The sequence below is a fragment of the Podarcis vaucheri genome (assembly GCF_965113315.1).
Source record: "Podarcis vaucheri genome assembly, chromosome: 6".
Classification (NCBI taxonomy): domain Eukaryota; kingdom Metazoa; phylum Chordata; class Lepidosauria; order Squamata; family Lacertidae; genus Podarcis; species Podarcis vaucheri.
The window spans coordinates 14000320-14019684 of record NC_138764.1 but is presented as its reverse complement, the minus strand read 5'-3'; the positions used below and the strand labels follow the sequence as shown (position 1 = coordinate 14019684).

The window sequence follows — 19365 nt, the reverse complement described above, 5'->3', positions numbered from 1 at the left end:
GTCTGTATCGGATTCTTCTTCTTCTGCGAGGGCAGGCACCACGATTCCTAATCCTACATCAGGTGCCCAAACAGCAGCATGGAATCACAGAATTGTAGAGTTGGAAAAGACCCCAAGGGTCATCTAGCCCAACCCCCTGCTATGCAGGAATTTCAGCGAAAGCATCCATTTAGTAGCATCCACAAAGGAAGGAGCCAAACTGTAGACACCGGCCCACGCTCACAACTGTTGGAAAAAAGTACCCCCAAAGATTAAATCATGATCGAAGACTATCGTGTTTGAAAATGAACTTTATTAGAATAACCGTAAAAATATATATTTATTAATTTTCTGGGGAAAGGGAACTGGGCAAAGGCAGGGAGAGAGCTGTATCAGAGCTGCTGGCCTCACTGCTGTCGCCTGGAAGAGAAAAGAAGAGAAACGATTCTGAATATTTACATTTATTATTGCGTTGATAACCCATCTTTCTGAAAGGATCTCCAGGTGGCTTACACTATTCTCCCTTCCTCCCTTCCTCATCCCATCCCTGAACTCTTATTGAATCAGGGAGCTACCTTCCCCCCACCTCAGTGATCCAGATTCTCTCCGGCCTCCCTGTTCCTAATGAACAAAGATCAACACTCACCATCCATGTTGGTATCGGTGGCATTCAACCCCTGATCTTCTTATTTTCACTTTCTCCACCTTCCCATTTTTTATTACGTTCACCTCTTCATCCCATTCATCCTCCTCACAGACCAGGGGATGGATCTTAGTGACACGACAGCAGGAGACCACCAGCCCCCGGAGCCTTCTGAGACTTTGCAACCTAGGGAAGAAGAGGGAAAATAATCAGAAAATGGGTTCTAGATTCTTTCTTGATGCTCTCTTTATCTAACAGCTAAACTTGGTTTCAGAAACCTCTATTGGAGAGCAAATAGTTGCTCTTCCCAAAGTCCTCATCCCATCCCCGAACTCTTCTTGAATCTTCTTGAATCAGGAAGTTGTCTCCCCTCCCCCCCCCAGTGAGACAGATTCTCTCTAGCCTTCCTGTTCCTGATGAACAAATATCAGCACTCACTACCCATGTTGTCATCGGTGGCATCCACCCCCTAGTCGCATGGTCTGACAAAGATTCTTCTTATTTTCATCAATTCCACCTTTCATCACATAGACTTCCATTCATCCTCCTCACATGCTGTATCTTCAGCATGAGACAGTAGGAGACCATCGGCCCATGGAGCCTTTGGAGACTTTGTAATCTAGGGAAGAAAAGGGAAACTGATAAAGAAATGGGTTCTAGATACTTTCTTGATACTCTATATCTCTGTGCTAAATTTGGGGCACCGGGCAGCTAAGCCTACTTTCAGAAACCTCTATTGGAGAACACAGCAAGCTGTTTAACCCACTGCGGAGGGCATCTTGTCAAAGTACCCTCCAAAACTGGGAGATGCCCTTCTTGTGATGATGACCACAAGGGGGAAGGCAAGCCATTTCCCTCAAAGCATCTAAGGGGGCCCTGAGGACAATCTTTAAAAATTAATCTAACCATGACCTGGTTCCCTATGTTTCTAAATCCTAAGGGATAGCAAAAGAAACAGACTGTGGAAAGAATAAGAGATATACTTACAGGTGAGATGAAGAAATCTTCATTTTCGCTAAACACAGTTCACGCACACAACCTCTTTTCTTTGAACTATCCATAAATAGTTGCTCCTCCCAAAATCCTCAGCCAAGTGACTCAGCTGGGGGACGTGTCGAAAGATCCACAGTCACCATCCATATCGGCAGTGGTGGCCTCCATCCCTTGGTCGCTTGGTTGAACATATAGTGATCTCATCTTCACTAATGTGTCCTTCTTATTCTTCATGACCATCACTCCATCCTCCGATTTCTCCCTCTCAGACCCCATGGGTCTCTAACACCAAATCCCACTCCAACTGCCTCCCTTGGAACTCTGGCCAGTCAGGAGCTGTGGTTAGTTAACGGTTTTCTGGCAGGGGAAAAAACATTCGGTGACTCAACCTGCTCACTAAACAAACTTTTCCATTGCATGTCCCACCCCTGAAAATCATTGTGTAGGTGAGGTTGCATATACCAGCCTTGATGCAGCAATTGTAGAAAGTATTTTGGGGTTCCTGCCTCAATACGCAAATATACGTGTATTGCGTATTGCGTACCTTAAATACTTTATAATACTATTAAGCTATAAACACTACAAAGTTCTAAACATAACTATATAGCATAACACTTAACTCTATATTCTTTTACATCTATAGATAGGCGTTGCGCTCTTAAAAATTACAGGATCCAAATACATTTTAACCATTTTTAAGTTTGCATTTTAACTAATTGCATTTCAAACAATTACATCTCATCAAACAAGCATTTACACAGCATGATTGCCCCTGTACTTATCTAAATGTTTCGTGACACGGCATCTGCAATCACATTATCCTTCCCTCTGATGTGGGAAACGTCAAAATTGTAGTCTGGCCATTGCAAACTCCACCTTATTAGTTGGCTATTGGCACCTTTCACTTGGTTTAACCATTTCAGAGGGGAATGGTCAGTACAAAGGGTAAATGTTCTCCCCCACAGTTATGGCTTTAACTTGCCAGTAGCCCACACAATGGGTAAACATTCCCGTTCAATGACAGAAAGGTGTTGTTTCTTCCCCAAGAGTTTCCTACTTAAGTATAGGACGGGGCACAGTTGTCTCTTATCCCCTTTCTGGCAAAGAGTTGCCCCAACTCCTATATTGGAGGTGTTGTAAACAAAAACTGCCCTTTTCCCTTATGGGGTATCCAAGAGCCCATATAGAGTCCTTACATAGGTTCCCTATTGGCAGGAGAGAATAACAGAGGCCAAGAAGAGAATATTGAGAAACAAAGCAGCTTGTAAGCTTGATCTTTATTGATCTGTTGCAACAGAGTGCTCCCCTCGCCCGCAGGAGATCAGGAGGAACCCAGAAAAATGGCACGCAAGGCCTTATAAAGACTTTTGAAATTGCCACCCTGTAGATCAAGACCACCCCCAGAAACGTCATAGATACATCACAGGAGGGGTGTAACCTAAGACCACCCCCCCAGATACATCACACCTACATCACAGAAAAGGCGGTCTTAAAACATAAATTTGAATGTTTTTCTCCTGTTGTTGATCTCCTGTCTGGCAGGTTACTTGATTGGATTGCCTGGGGGGCCTGGTCAGTCTTTTGTAATGATAAATACTTAGTTCCTGGGCCATGTCACAGGCTCACACCCTATTCATACACAGACATACCCTTAAGACAGGATTTGTGAAGGAAAAGACAATGGGGAGGCTTTTCCATTTTCCTTTGACCTTGCAAAGAAAACATTTGGTCAGTTTGGGAATCAAAATGGTTCCAGGTTGGTCTTCCTGTGCTCATCTATGTACGTGCTTGGTTGGTACACTTATGAACATTACCATATATCTAAGACCATAAAATTCCTATCACAGAGGCATCCGTGAAAAGGGTAAAGGGTTGTAGGAAAGAGGGAGCTCTCAAAATAGGCTCCGTTGTTAAGGCTGATTTTAAACGCTCAAATTCTGCTTGCCACTGGGCTGTCCACATTACCTATTCTGTATTGTCTTTCTTTACACAGTCATGTAAAGGAGCAGCATGGGGGCTAAAATCAGGAATAAATTGGCGATAATATCCTACCACCCCCAGAAAGGCTCCCATTTGTTTTGTTTTTTTGTAGAGGGCCTAGGCCACACACTCTCTCTCTTTTAATGTGTTTTTATTAAAGATTTCTTGGTTTACAAACGTATGTGCAATATTTCTTTTTTCAAGTTACATTTTCTACAGGTCAACTTCATTTGTTGGAGACATTAGTGTGACACTAGGGGGGGAAAGTGGGGAAGAGGTGGAAGGGGATGTGGTGGGTGGGGTTGGGTGGCAATGTATCTGTTCTACTTAATGTACGTGTGGGGTTTTGTGTCAGCCTTGTTTGTGCGGGTTCTCTTTGCTATTTGCTTGTGTGCCTTCTCGGTAGTGGCGCCCTCCCTGTGGAACGCCCTCCAACCAGATGTCAAAGAGAACAACAACTACCAGACTTTTAGAAGACATCTGAAGGCAGCCCTGTTTAGGGAAGCTTTTAATGTTTGATGTATTGCAGTATTTTAATATTTTTTTGGAAGCCGCCCAGAGTGGCTGGGGAAGCCCAGTGAGATGGGCGGGGTATAAATAATAAAATTATTATTATTATTATTATTATTATTATTATTATTATTATTGGTGGTGCGAGAAGTTGGGGGTTGGCCTAGGGTGTGGTTGCTTGTTTGTGATTCGCTGTGGTGAACTTCGTTTTCATGTGTGAGTGGGGTGTGTGTGTGTTTCTGAATCAGGTTAGCCAGATTGATTCATATGCTGTTGGCGGATTCTTGTCGTTGTCTTGTTGAGCTGTGTATGTGATAAAGGAGATCCATACTGGGGTGAAGGCATCTTCTTCTATTTGTCCCTGTGTCAGTTTCAATTTATTGGTTAATTTTTCTAGTAAGGCTGTTTCCCATACTATTTGGTACCATTGGTCCATGTTCGCTTCTGACAGGGCTAGGCAACTCTTGAATGACCTTTATTATGCTCCAATCAGGTTGTATCTTACCCAACCCCCTAGGATGTGACCTAAATACTTTACCTGCTTCAAAGCAAACTGCCATTTAGAAGCTTTGACAGTTGATTTTTTCCGTTGGAACACGACGGCTATAGGTGCTGTAGATGTTCCTTCCAGGTCTGGCTGAAGATGACTGCATCATCAGTATCAGCGAGGGCAAAATCTTTTAACCCCACCAGCATCTTATCAGTTAAACGCTGAAAGGTGGCTGGAGCATTCCTTAACCCAAAAGCTAAAACAGTGAACTCAAATAACCCATCTCAAGTTCTAAAAGCGGTTTTGGGTTGATTTTTAGGATCCATCACCACCTGCCAATATCCTTTGGTTAAGTCTATAGTAGAAATGAAATGGACAGCCCCAATTGTCTCTACCAACTCATCTACCCTCGTTATTGCACAGATGTCAGGCACCGTCACTTGGTTTAAACGCCTGTAGCCCACACAAATTTCGTGACAGCAGCCACGAAATTAAAAGACGCCTGCTTCTTGGGAGAAAAGCAATGACAAACCTGGACAGCATCTTAAAAAGCAGAGACATCACCTTGCCACAAAGGTCTGTATAGTTAAAGCTATGGTTTTCCCAGTAGCGATGTATAGAAGTGAGAGCTGGACAATAAAGAAGGCTGATCGCCAAAGAATCAATGCTTTTGAATTATGGTGCTGGAGGAGACTCTTGAGAGTCCCGTGGACTGCAAGAAGATCAAACCTATCAATTCTGAAGGAAATCAGCCCTGAGTGCTCACTGGAAGGACAGATCCTGAAGCTGAGGCTCCAGTACTTTGGCCACCCCATGAGAAGAGAAGACTCCCTGGAAAAGACCCTGATGTTGGGAAAGATGGCGGGCACAAGGAGAAGGGGACAACAGAGGACGAGATGGTTGGGTAGTGTCCTCGAAGCTGCCAGCATGAGTTTGACCAAACTGCGGGAGGCAGTGGAAGACAGGAGTGCCTGGCGTGCTCTGGTCCATGGGGTCACAAAGAGTCGAACACGACTAAACGACTAAACAACAACAGCCCACACAAAAGCGAACAGTCTGGTCTGGTTTAGGAACCAGAATAGCCGGGGAAGCCCAAGGGCTGTCTGATGGGACTATTAAACCCAGGTCCAACATCTCCCAAATCTCAGTGGAGATGATGTCAGCTTGAGGACCTGTTACCCAATATGGAGGGAAAGCTATGGGTCTAGCCTCTCCGGTCTCAATTTTGAGCAGAGCCGAAATAGTCTTCCCAGGAAAATGTGAGAAGATTTTCTGGTATTCTGTAAGAACAGCTTTAACTTGCCATTCCTGTTCTGTTAAATCAGGGGACAGTATCACCTCTTGCGGGGTGCTTCCTTAACCTCCCCTAGCCTGTCGAATTGACGCATGGCTTTATTTCCCACACAATTTTTTGATTTTTGACGTCACCCCGGAAGGCGCACTCCACTTCTTCACGAGACAGACAAATGCCAACATCAAAAGCTATTTGAAACAATTTTATTTCATTCACAAGAGAAAATCTGACATGTGATTATGATGATTAAGGTATTCAGACAACAGGTGATACGTTTATGGATCCAATTTTGAAGTTCTTATTTGTCCACTTTAATGTTTTATTATATATACTATCTATAGCTTAGAGTAATCAATAAGGGGTGGGAAGCAACTTTGATTGTGGAACTAGTGGGTGGGTGCTGTGAATATGGATCAGTTTCCACAAGTGGGATCTTGTGCTTGTGATGGAGATTTATGTTGAGAGGCTGACCTTGTTTTTCTGACAGAGGGACAGAGAGAGATGGTGGCCTTGCTACTAACCCATCACAGAAACTATCTTCAAGACAAAGGGGTCACTGAGGAGCCAGTTGGCAGGGCAATGTGGGTGTGATGTCACACTGGGGAAGAAAGTTGTCCTTGAACACAGGATTTTTTGGGCAAGGTGTTATGGGAACAAGGAGGCGCAACAAGGGAACAAGGAGGCGGAAATTAGAAGACCTCCGTATGGGGGCTGAAGGGCAGAAGTACCTTGGCAGGCTGGCCAAAGGAAGGCTGGGACAAAGGCATGGAGATGTCTTGGAGCCCAGTGCTGCTTTGCTGTAGGGAGATGTAATGCCCCCCACCATCCAAGAGCCAAGCTGTATATATGTGTGAAAAAACCATACATCCAAAAGACACTGCAGTCTCTGTTGTGCCTCATTCCAAGGAAGCACAAAGCCTGGTTAAGTGCCAGGCTCCTAGAACCTCGCACCCCTCAACAGACGTTGGAGTGAGCTATCGCAATATTGTCCTAGGATGTTCCTATGGGTTTCCTTTAGAATGCACAAACTAGATGGAATTTCTCCCCTGCCCTCCCCAGTCTGTGTCCTGTCTTCTTCACACATGCACATCTAGGAGCAACAACAAGGGAAAGGAGCCAAACTGTAGACTCCTGCAGTGAGACCCCACATTCCCACCCATGCCCACCCACAACTGTTGGGCAAAGCACCCCCAAGGGTAAAAGGGTGATCAAGGACTAGCATGTTTGTAATACAATCTTTATTAGAATAAAAGAAAATTTGTTTGTCTATTTGGGTTTGTGGGGAAGGGGGAACTGGGCCTTTGGGGGAGGGGAGCTATCTTGTTATCTTGATTTCTTATATTTCCGGTAAGATTTGCCATTTCTGCATATTCCATAAGTTTTTGTATCCATTCTTTTTTTGCTGGGACTTTTTCATCTTTCCATTTTTGGACAAGAAACATTCTTGCGGCTATAGATGCACCCATACTGTTGGGGGAAAGAACCGCCAGGGATTAAAAAATGACCAAAGGCTAGCATATTTGCAATAAAAATCTTTATTAGAATAAAAAAAAAATTGATTGGGGAAGGGGGAAACTGGGCCTTGCTTGTGACAGCTGCTGGCCTGACTGTTGCCGCTGCCTGGAAAAGAAAAGAACAGAAAAGATTCTTAATATTTCCATTGATTATTACTGCAAGGATCTCCAAGTGGCCCGCATTATTCTCCCTTCCTCATCCAATCCCTAAACTCTTCTTAAATCAGGGAGCTGCCTCCCCCCCCCCCAGCCAGCCAGCCAGATTCTCTCTGGCCTCCCCCTTCTTCGTGAACAAAGATCAACACTCACCACTGGTGGAATCACTGGTGGCCTCCATCCCCTGGTCCTTCGGCCTCACATAGATGGTTCGCAGTTTGATTTTCCTCCCGTCCACGATTACAATTTCTTGCCTCATACAGTCCAGGGGATGGATTTTTATGGAGCGGCAACAGGAGGCCAGCAGCTCTCTCAACCTTCGCAGACCGGAACATCTAGGGAAGAAAAGGAAGACGGTCATGAAATGGATTATTTCCTCGCTACTCTCTATCCCTGCACTGCAAGCTATTTCCCTCAAAGCATCTAAGGGGGCCCTGAGGACAATCTTTAAAAATTAATCTAACCATGACCCTATGTGTCTAAATCTTAAGGGATAGCTAAAGAAATAGGGGGAAGAATAAGAGAGTCTACTTACAAGCGAGACGACTGAACTTTCATTATCTCCAGAAATACACTCTCACCAAATTCACTGATTAAATTCAAATAGTTGCTCTGCCCAAAGTTCTCACCAAGTCACTCAGCAGGGGGACGTGTCACAATAGAGGACATGACATCATCACTCTAGCTACCTTGCCTAACAATGGGCATCACTCCTTTTAATATTATTTTTTTCAAATGTATCAAATGGGTTAAGTGGTTTTATTCAATTTATTTAGAAAAGATCAATAGCTGGCTTCATCCAGCACAATGCATTTCTGGACAGGACAGGAAATACCACACAAACACACACACTTTTCAACATGGCGGGGTCACCAAGGGAAAACACTTCCGGCCTAGACTATGGCTGCTGTTTCTCACTTAAGAGTTAAAAATAACCCCTCTCAACACCCTGTAGTAATCTGTCCAGTATTATGATGGACAGGAGCAGGACTTCACCCTTAGACCTCCTCATCCCCCCGTTTCTTTCCATTTCTGCCCAGTGTCTTCCATCAAAAAACAAACAGCTTTCCTAAGGTTGCAAGGAAGTGAAATATTATGAGTTTGTGGGTGCCAGACTCCCCTTTGACATGAGTTTGTGGGCGCCAGGCACTGAACTCCTGGACACTGAACATCTGGGGAGTTGATCTAAGCCTTGTTTAAATGTACCAGCCAAAATTATTTTTAGCTATTAAAAACTGGTTGAAGGCATTTTATTTCATTCACAAAAGAAAATCTGACATGTGATTATGATAAAGGTTTATAAAATAAAGGTGACACGTTTATTGCTCCTTTTTGTAAGTTGTTATTTGTCTACTTTAATGTATTCGTTATATATGGTAATCAATAATGGGGTGGGGTGGGAAGCAGTTTTGAATATGAAACTGGTGGATGGCTGTCATTAATCCAGATCGTATTCATAGAATCTTAGAGTTGGAAGGGACCCAGGGGTCATCTAGTCTAACCCTCTGCAATGGAGGAATCTCAGCGAAAGCATCCATGGCAGATGGCCATCCAAGCTCTGCTTAAAAACCTCCATGGAAGAAGAGTCCACCACCTCTCGTGGGAGTCTGTTCCACTGCCAAACAGCCCTTATGGTCAGAAAGTTTTTACGAACGTTTAGTCAGAATCTCTTTTCTTGTAACTTGAAGCCATGGGTTCGAGTCCTACCCTCCAAAGCAGGAGAAAACAAGCTTATTCCCTCTTCCATGTGACAGCCCTTAAGTTATTTGAAGATGGCTATCAGATCTCCTCTCAGTCTCCTCTTTTCCAGGCTAAACATACCCAGCACCTTCAAGCGTTCCTCATAAGGCTTAGTTTCCAGACTCTTGATCATCTTGATTGCCCTCCTATGCACATGTTCCAGCTTGTCAACATCCTTCTTAAATGGCGATGCCCAGAACTGGACACAGTATTCCAGGTGTGGTCTGACCAAGGCAGGAGAGAGCAGGACTATGACTTCCCTTGATCAGGACCCTGTTGATGCAGCCTAGAAAAAGCGTTAGCATTTTTCTGCTGCTGCACATTCCTTGTGGCCGAGAGTCAGAGTAACACTGGGATCCTTCAGTTCATGGTGTCAACATGACTGTCATTAACTACAAGCCTCATGGCCATGTCTCTGAAAACACAAACCATCCCATCTTTTCAGAGCCTGCTATCATGGCTTCTTTAATCTTTGTGTATCGCTCCACCATGTGGCTGAATCATATAAAGCACTGACTTTTATATATTTGTTTACATCTAATTGCAAGAAGGTTTCATTGACTTGGATTATAATCTTTATAAATTGGAGCTGTGGAGTAGTTCCTGGAGAGTTGTTCCTCTGACATACAACACTTCCAGGTTGGATGTCATTATTTGTTCCCTATATGTCAATGGAAGGAGGTACAGTGGAGCCCCGCAAGACGAACGCCTCGCAAGACGGAAAACCCGCTAGACGAAAGGGTTTTCCGTTTTGGAGGCGCTTCGCAAAACGAATTTCCCTATGGGCTTCCTTCGCAAGACGAAAGCCCATAGGGAAATCTCCGGGACAGCGGGGAAGCGCAGCGCGTCTTCCCCACTGTCCTCGGACCTCCTCCGAAGGCTGGCGGTGGGGCAGAAAGCCCTTCTCCCCGCGCCAGCCTTCGGAAGGCTCCTCCGAAGGCTGGCGGTGGGGAGAAAAGCCCTTCTCCCCGCGCCAGCCTTCGGAAGGCTGCTCCGAAGGCTGGCGGTGGGGCGGAAAGCCCTTCTCCCCGCGCCAGCCTTCGGAAGGCTCCTCCGAAGGCTGGCGGTGGGGCGGAAAGCCCTTCTCCCCGCACCAGCCTTCGGATGGCTGTCCTGAAGACTTGCGGTGGGAGGAGGGTTTTCCTTCCCACCGCCAACATTCAGAATGCTGTTCTGAATGTTGGCGGTGGGGAGGAAAAACCCTCCTCCCACCGCAAGCCCCGGGAACAGAGGAGAAGCGCTGCGCCCCTTCCCCTCTGTTCCCGTACCTGTCCTGAAGGCTTGCGGTGGGGAGAAAAGCCCTTCTCCGCACCGCCAGCCTGGCAAGCGGTTTCCATAGGAACACATTAATTGATTTTCAATGCATTCCTATGGGAAACCGTGCTTCGCAAGACGAAAAACTCGCAAGAAGAAAAAACTTGCGGAACGAATTAATTTCGTCTTGCGAGGCACCACTGTAATCAGGTTATGGTCACAAGCATCATTTGAGAACCTAATTCTTTTGTTGTACAGACTAAACAAGCCTGTGACTAGCTAGTTGACTTCTCTGGAACAGAATATTTATTTTCTTCTACTGCCGTTTTAGTCATTTTCACTGGGAAATCAGTTTCAGTGAGTTAACAGGCCTTAGGTACCCCTGCCCGTACGGGCCAGACGTGTCCGACTCTAGGGTTGTGCGCCCATCTCACTTAAGAGGCCGGAGGCCAGCGCTGTCTGGAGACACTTCCGGGTCACGTGTCCACCGTGACAAAGCTGCAGCTGGCAAGCCAGCACCAGCGCAGCACATGGAAACGCCATTTACCTTCCCGCTATAAAGCGGTACCTATTTATCTACTTGCACTTAGGGGTGCTTTCGAACTGCTAGGTGGGCAGGAGCTGGGACCGAAAGACGGGAGCTCACCCCGCCGCGGGGATTCGAACCCCCGACCATGCGATCGGCAAGTCCTAGGCACTGAGGTTTTACCCACAGCGCCACCCGCGTCAGGTCTTACTTCCTAGTAATTCATTACTTAGGATTGCAGTGTATGCCTGCCAAACTTACATACACTTACTCAGAAGTAAGGCTCTCTGTATTCAAAGTATGGGTTAGCTGAATAATCAGCATCAAAGTAAATTTGTACAGGATTACAGTTTTTGGATGCTTCCAAAATGTCACTATTTTCAGGTGGGATTCAGGAAATTCAGGTCTCACAAAGCTGATTTGGAGGTTTTGTACTACAAACCCACTTCCCAAAAGATCTGACTTTTTTGGGATAAAAGAACGTTACAGAAAAATGCACTGCAAAACATTGGTGCAACAATGGTTAATCTTTTTGCTAACAAATCAGAGTGACTGCGTGTTTAATAGCCAACATAATCTAATCTCTCTGCAAGCAAATCTAACTGAATATTCAATAAACAAGTAATCTGTAAATTTTAACTTTTTTTTTTAAGGGAGGTTGTATATACAGTACTGCTTTAAGGCTTAGTCATTTTTATTCCACCTGTCAGTCACAAACAATAGGCCTCCGATTTAGCTAATAACCATTTACACAAATTTCAGTTTGGTTCAACTGTCACTTAAACTGTTTGAAACAGTCAAACATTAAAATGGTAAAGCGACCCCTGACCATTAAGTCCAGTCGCAAATGACTCTGGGGTTGTGGCGCTCATCTCGCTTTACTGGCCAAGGGAGCCGGCATTTGTCCGCAGTTTTTGCAGGTCATGTGGCCAGCATGACTAAGCCGCTTCTGGCGAACCAGAGCAGCGCATGGAAACGCCGTTTACCTTCCCGCCGGAGCGATGCCTATTTATCTACTTGCACTGGTGTGCTTTTGAACTGCTAGGGTGGCAGGAGCAGAGACTGAGCAACAGGAGCTCACCCTGTTGCGGGGATTCGAACCGCCAACCTTCTGATCTGCAAACCCGTGTCCCATGGTCAAACATTAGGGCATCACTAAGATCAGCACACTAATTGCACTAACCCTGATCGATCAAACATCTTCTAAAATGAGCAGGCCTTCACTGTTTCCTAAAAGGTGGCAGAGCTTCCTGTGGGCATATATCTCACAAGGAAGTTGCTGTGACTGGAGAAAAGCACTGTAATCAACAAAAATCTGCCCTTATTCCCTTATGGGGAACACAAGAGCCCTTATAGAGTCCTTTGTAGGTTCTCCGTCAGTCGGAGAAAATAACAGAGGCCAACCAGAGGAGAAGCAAAGCAGCTAGTAAGCCTGATCTTTATCGAACTGTTGCAACAGGGTGCCCCCTTCACACGCAGAAAAGGAGGAGGACCCAGAACCAAGGTGTGCCCGCCCTTATATAGACATTTTAAATTGCCCGCCCTGGAGTCCAAGACCACCCCCAGAAACATCATACATACATCACAAAGGCATGTAGCTCAAGACCATCTGCCAGATACATCATACCTGCATCACAGAAAGGGCGGTCTACAACAGAAATCTGAGTGCATTGTTTGCCTCCTATCTGGCAGACCTGTTAATGGTGACTTGATTGGATACCCTGGGGAGCCTGGCCAGTCTTTTGTAATGATAAATACTTAGTTCCTGAGCCAGGTCATAGGCTCACCCTATTCATATACAGACATACCTTTAAGACAGGATTTGTGAAGGAAAAGACAATGGGGAGGCTTTTCCATTTTCCTTCAACCTTGCAGAGAAATCATTTGGTCAGTTTGGGAGTCAAAATGGTTTCAGGGCTGTTTTCCTGTGCTGCTTCAGACATGTGGTTTATATATTTATGTACATGTTTGCTTGGTACATTTATGAACATTTATTATACATATAAGACCTTAATTTTTTTTATTTCAGCACCCAACGTCATTAGCTGTCACCCACAGAACTTCTCTGGGAAGAGGCGCTTTGAAGTAGGGCTCTTAAGAGCATGAGGGTGACACTTACAGGAAGTGTCATACAGAAAAAGGTGCCCTCCTTTCATCCACAAGCTCCTCTGCAACAAACTACGCATTTAGACTTTTGTAAAGCTAATGGAAAAAACCCATAAATGATAGTGACAAAGAAGCAGTGCCTTTTCCCCCTTAAAAAAAGTGTTTAGGGGTGCTCTCATTTTGACTCAAGAAAATCACCATTTTATAGTTCAAACAGGGAAAAATAAAAAGAGTAAATGGAAAAAAGTGCAAAGATTCACAAAATGTTTAGGGGTATGCATACCCCCCCCAAAAAGCACTGCATAGAAGGAACCGGTTTTTCACTTGCTGTTCTGAAATTGCTTAGCATTTCCCTGCTAATATTGACCCTGCTAATATAATATTGACCCAATATTATACCGTAAAGCATTCCCTCTAATTGGTTCAGCTGTGGTACAGCACAGAAGGAACAAGATTGACTAATCTGGAGCCTAGAGGAGAATTTTTTTTTTTTTAAAGCTATGTGTTAGTTGAATATTGTCTCAACTACAGTAGTACCTCAGGTTACAGACGCTTCAGGTTACAGACTCCGCCAACCCAGAAATAGTACCTTGGGTTAAGATCTTTGTTTCAGGATGAGAACAGAAATCGTGCGGCGGTGGCAGCGGCAGCAGCGGGAGGCCCCATTAGCTAAAGTGGTACCTCAGGTTAAGAACAGTTTCAGGTTAAGAATGGACCTCCAGAACAAATTAAGTACTTAACCCGAGATACCACAGTATATGCAGACTTGTAACTCCACAAATGTTACTAGGTCACTAACACAACCCTGTCTGTCTGTGTCATACTTTGATTTCTCATTTGTGGCCCCTTGAAAGCCTGAAATGCAAGAAACAAGAACTACTCTCTTACAGTTTACAAAAGCTTCATTGTATAATTCCCCATGGTCACACATGCCTATAGAAAATGCGAATTGTGATCAGCTTCTTATTTTATTTAAGTGCCACAGGTTTCTTCTTGGGGAGTTTGCATCACTAAATAACAATTCTTTGGCAGAAAAAAGTCTGTAAGACTAACAAATGAGTGTGTTGCAAAAGGGCTCTTTGTTGGGATGTCTGAAATGGTGTTTCTGGGAGATTATTCCAGAGTTACAGTGTTACCTGCTGAAATATACTCGGAGTCCTGTAATGATTTCATTCTCTTTATTGCAGCTTGTAAAACAGTGATTGAATTGTCCCCCAAACCTCAGGCTTTTATATACATTATTTACACAATGAGTCCCGTCTGATTGGCTGATTCTGCTTCCCTCCTTGAGCCTGATTGGTCTTTTCCTGCAGGCCAATCAGTTGTTGCATTCTACGATCCTACTTGCCTATTGTTCTAGGATCCAAGCTTAGTACATAGCATCTGCCTTTATATTTCTGTGTAGCCTATTTGGGATTGTTGTTGTTGTTTAGTTGTTTAGTTGTGTCCGACTCTTCGTGACCCCATTGACCAGAGCACGCCAGGCACTTCTGTCTTCCACTGCCTCCCGCAGTTTGGCCAAACTCATGCTGGTAGCTTCAAGAACACTGTCCAACCATCTCGTCCTCTGTCGTCCCCTTCTCCTTGTGCCCTCCATCTTTCCCAACATGCCTTTTTCCTACACTGAGCAGTAGTAAACAGTGGCAGAGTAACTGTCTGAGTTTTGCCCGGGCAGACTGTTGCACCTGGAGAAGGGGCAGGGAGCAATCCATTCTAAATGTGGGGGGAGTTTTATGTTAGCTGGTGTCAAATATGACGGCGTGCTTGGGGGAAATGTTTAGCTTCCAAAAGGATACTGTGCAATGGACTTTACACGATTGAAATCGCAAGCGAATACTGGACTCATTTTTTTCCTTGCTCTACCAGCAAAACGGAAATGTCAGATCACGAACAAAAACATATCCATGAGAATCCATGGCAGAATATAAGCAAGGCCACTGGGTTCTACAACCAAAATTCAGTGCCAAGAAACGTTAAACTTTATTTCAGCTAACCCATAGGTTTTACAAAAAGAGAGAGAGTAGATTTTGAGGAAGAATGGAAAGGAAGGAGGTGATGCTCTCTGGATATTCCGACCTAGATTCTGGACCCGCAGGAGTTGGAGCCAGGGCAATGAATCCTGATAGGGCAACAGCTTTCCCTTCACTCCTCCCTTTGCCATGCCCTCTGTGTCCCTAAATTGGCGCTGTGAGGGATTCCAGGCTTACAGGCAGGGCTGGCCCACCCATGAGGCAACGTGAGGCGACTGCCTCAGGTGGCAAGATCCACAAAATGGCAGATCCAGCCTTCAAGGAATGCATCGCCTTCTGTTGCCGGTGGTGCCCTTGTTCCCAATGTACGACTTCGCCTCTGCTTTGTTGCTGATTTAAGTCTTTCTTTTTTCCTCCCCCCTTGTTACTGATGGAGATCTTCACTCACCTCTTCTTCCCTGGGAGGAAGAGAAGGTGTCATTTTGTGGCTCACCCTAGGTGCCAAAATGTCTTGCGCCAAACCTGCATACAGGATGGCAAGAATTTGTTTAAGAAGTGTGGTAAAGCCTAGGATGTAAGAGAGGGCAAACTTCCATTGCTTGATCCAAGTGATTTCTTGAAGCAAATAATTTATTTATTTTTTACCTATGCAAGTTTACTTGAAAGTTAATTTATTTAAAATAAATACATTTAAAACAGCAACGTTGTACTGAAATAAATTGTTATTCCTGTTTCAGAAATGTAATTTGTGGAGGGGATGTTCCCCTTGCCCTCAGCAACACACTTTTCTTCTGTGATTCTATATTTTGTTTTGGTTGTGTGACAGAGCAGAGGATTTTGGAGAAGAAAGCAGGTTATCTGTTACACAAATCAAGAAAACTTGCACGTGCTGGTTGCACAACTTACTGTGTTTCAGCAATCCAACGTTGGTGTCGTATCTCAATGTAATTGTATAAAATACATACGCTCAGACAATATTTATATCCTGCAAAGCGGATGTAGGCAATGAAATTACATAAAACACAGCAAGTACAACTTGGCAACGGCAGAATGCAATTACAAGTATAGCCAATGTTATGTACTGAGTTGAATAGGATTCAGAATGCAGCAGTCTGATTGGTCCTAGAACAGTAGGATTCAGAATGCAGCAGTCTGATTGGTCCACAGGAGCCACCCAATCCAGCTCCAGCTGTAAGTGAATCCGCAACCTGATTGGCCTACAGGAGAATCCCGGAATTAGCCAATCACGTGGGGCCCATTTATGTATATAAAGCAGACATTCTGGGGAACTTCCATTCCTCCTCACTACTATGAGCTGAATAAAGAGCATGAAATCCACTCTCGACTCCGAGTATATTTCAGCCAAGGTACACCGAGGTAGTAATTTGTAGAAAAGAAGGCAAGAAGCTTGAATCTGTTGTTCATGTTAAGTTGTGGGTGAACATATCAGACGACACAGCGATTCTTCAAACAGCTCTTGTTTATTCATAGGCCAGGACAGAACTGAACTGAAGGGTTCAGCCAGCCTGCTTATATAGAGCTCCAGTACAATGTAACTGTAACAATTTTCTAAAACTATCCAATCACTGAACATAACTTTCATTCCCTTATTTGCATAACTATCTACAGTATCCCCCTGCTGGCCCAGGGTGAGAACTTCAGTACATAACAGTTCAGGTGAAGGGTGGAGAGATCGTTCTGGAGCGCTTCATAATCTCTTTTTGTTTCAACTCTTGCATTTGGAATGCTGTGTACAGTTATGCTCACCTCACCTCCAAAAGGATATTGTAGATTTGGAAAAGGTTCAGAAAAGAGGAACCAAAATCATCAAGGCGGTGGAACAACTACCCTGTGAGGAAAGTTTGCAACACTAAGTACAATTCACACCTGTCAATATTATGCTACTATTTAAAAAAACAGTGCGAGAAATGAATGTTCGCAACCAAGATGATAAAGACTCTAGAAACCCTAAATCACCCAGGATGCTGTAGCTTGAGTTTCCTGATGTATTTTCGGCAGGCTGCTTTGGGTGCAGTGGGATTTAAGTTGCGCAGGTATGCTTTGTTGAAGCTACAATAGCTTTGCGCTGGAAAATTAATGCCATTGATTTGTGTGAAATATCTGTACAGGAAGACATTGAAGTTTGGCTATTAGGATTAATGCAATGGCCTGTCACGTCCGTGTGCTAAGGGTTGTATGTGCTTGATCTCCTTGAGTCTCAAAAAGCAGAGCGGTAATTTGCAGTAACATTTCCCAGCCCCTTGCTGTGCTTATATTATGTAGCACCGCCATTTTGGTTTGCCCGTCAGATTGTTTTTTTTTTAAAAAAACAGATTGTTTAAAGGTCAGAATGATATTTTTTTGACCAACTGAAAGGACTAACTGAGCAGAAAACAAACTCAAAATATACCTTTACTAAAGCACCCTTTCGTGTACAGTGGTACCTCAGGTTACATACACTTCAGGTTACATACGCTTCAGGTTACCGACTCCGCTAACCCAGAAATAGTGCTTCAGGTTAAGAACTTTGCTTCAGGATGGGAACAGAAATTGTGCTCCGGCGGCATGGCAGCAGCAGGAGGCCCCATTAGCTAAAGTGGTGCTTCAGGTTAAGAACAGTTTCAGGTTAAGTACTGACCTCTAGAACGAATTAAGTACTTAACCTGAGGTACCACTGTATATCTGAATTGTTAGGTTGGATGTATTGTGAAGTATCCTTCTTGTCAGAGGGGACTGCAGTGGACAGGAATGAGTTGACTTCCTGCTGAAATGAGTTCTTCAACATCCCGGAGAGGAAGTTCCCTGCTCCAGTCTCATAATGGATGGAGCAAGGATGAGTGAGACCAAAAGCTTATACACCAAAAGAACAGTAATAATTAGAGAAAGTCAACAAGCGCAGTAATGGCAGTGGTAATGGGAAGAGCTAACTCTTTTAGTTCAAATTACAAAAAGTTTTCCCCTGTCAGGGCCACTCCTGCTATTGCGCAGAGCAAGGCAGTTGCGTGTTGAGGACTCCCAAGACACCCCTGAATAAAAAAACGTTCACACATAATTTTTGTTTTGGTTTTTGGCATAATTTCGGCCACAACTTTATTGAATTACAGTATGTGAGTGGTTGCTTAGGCACTGGTTAGCGACTATCTGCTCCCACTTGGAGGTAGGAACAGAACTGACAACCGCACCCCTGCGGAAGTCTGAAAGGGTAAGCAATTTTGGAGAGAGAATAAACTGGGTGCCAGGCTCACATCTCTCCCCAAATGCTCCCAGGGGCTCTTGCATTGCCCTAGTCCCTTGCCAGGGGTTCGGACAAGAGCATGGCGAGCCCCTGGATTCCTTTAACGAAATATCCTTGCAGCAGCAGCATTGGAGGGGCAGGCACAGCCAACCACATCCCCTCTACCAACCAAAAATGCCTAACCACAACTTACAAGTTGTGACGCTTTGCTACGCAGTAGGCAAAACCCAAATGGCACCAGCCAATCAGCCAAATGGAGAAATCCCTACCAGGCCCCTGCTCCAAAGCAGACGACCCCATGACAGGCATAGCAAGGTCAGCGCAAACGAACCCTAAATAAAGGGAGGGTGATCCGATGGGCGCAGCGAAAAGAAGAAGCTCAACGCTACACACAGGGAACATATATAGCACCCCCATCAATCAAATAAAATTGCAACAGTCAATTTTCCCCAGCAACGTTGGAGCTGCCCCGTCAAATCCGTGGCCGTCCAAACTAACCCACCCAGCAACAGGGGATATCATGGTTGCTCCCACCGCAACACGTGCTCTCCATGAAGGAGAACCCGCTTTGCCACAAACAGCTGATTTGGGGTATCCTGAAAGGACAACAAATTGTTACATTATTTATTATCAATTGAGTTTGATTCCCAGGGAGAGATGCTTGTTGGATTTTTCTGCCTCGGAAGATAAAGTAACTTGGTCAGGTTTTGATGCTTGATTTTGATGTGTGCGCAAGCGTGAGTGGCATTTGCTGTTGCATCTCAGGTAGAAAAATGTATTGGCCCTGAGCCCTGGAGAGAATTCTTACACACTAAAGGTGGCCAGGCAAGTGGATATTTACTGGTCTGTTTTAAATTTTGTCACCAGGGGGTGGGAAGCGAAAAATCTTGAACCTCAATACTGTACTGAATAAAAAAACCTAGATCTGTTTCTTAGTCTGCACTGATCCATAAGTATCCTAGTTGAGAAGTAGTC

The 19365-nt window shown here is 44.6% G+C and overlaps 3 long non-coding RNA genes across 4 annotated transcripts in view; 1 reads left to right on the top strand and 2 right to left on the bottom strand.

The window, feature by feature from the left end:
- LOC309533932 overlaps positions 1-18558 on the top strand; it is a 159567-nt gene extending 141009 nt beyond the window's left edge. Inside the window, exon 4 of the long non-coding RNA XR_014220543.1 lies at positions 18467-18558. This is a non-coding gene — a long non-coding RNA (uncharacterized lncRNA). The remainder of the gene's footprint in view (positions 1-18466) is intronic.
- LOC309533786 lies at positions 328-1601 on the bottom strand. 2 transcript variants are annotated; one of them, XR_014220469.1, is made up of 3 exons: positions 1061-1601; positions 620-808; positions 328-392 (listed from the first exon to the last, which is right to left on the bottom strand). It is a non-coding gene; the product is annotated as an uncharacterized lncRNA (long non-coding RNA). The 2 variants fall into 2 exon arrangements; XR_014220470.1 differs by having other exon boundaries at positions 328-399; positions 626-808.
- LOC309533910 lies at positions 1650-9661 on the bottom strand. Its single transcript, XR_014220521.1, has 3 exons — positions 9381-9661; positions 7716-7894; positions 1650-1919 (listed from the first exon to the last, which is right to left on the bottom strand). It is a non-coding gene; the product is annotated as an uncharacterized lncRNA (long non-coding RNA).
- Positions 18559-19365: the final 807 nt, after the last annotated feature.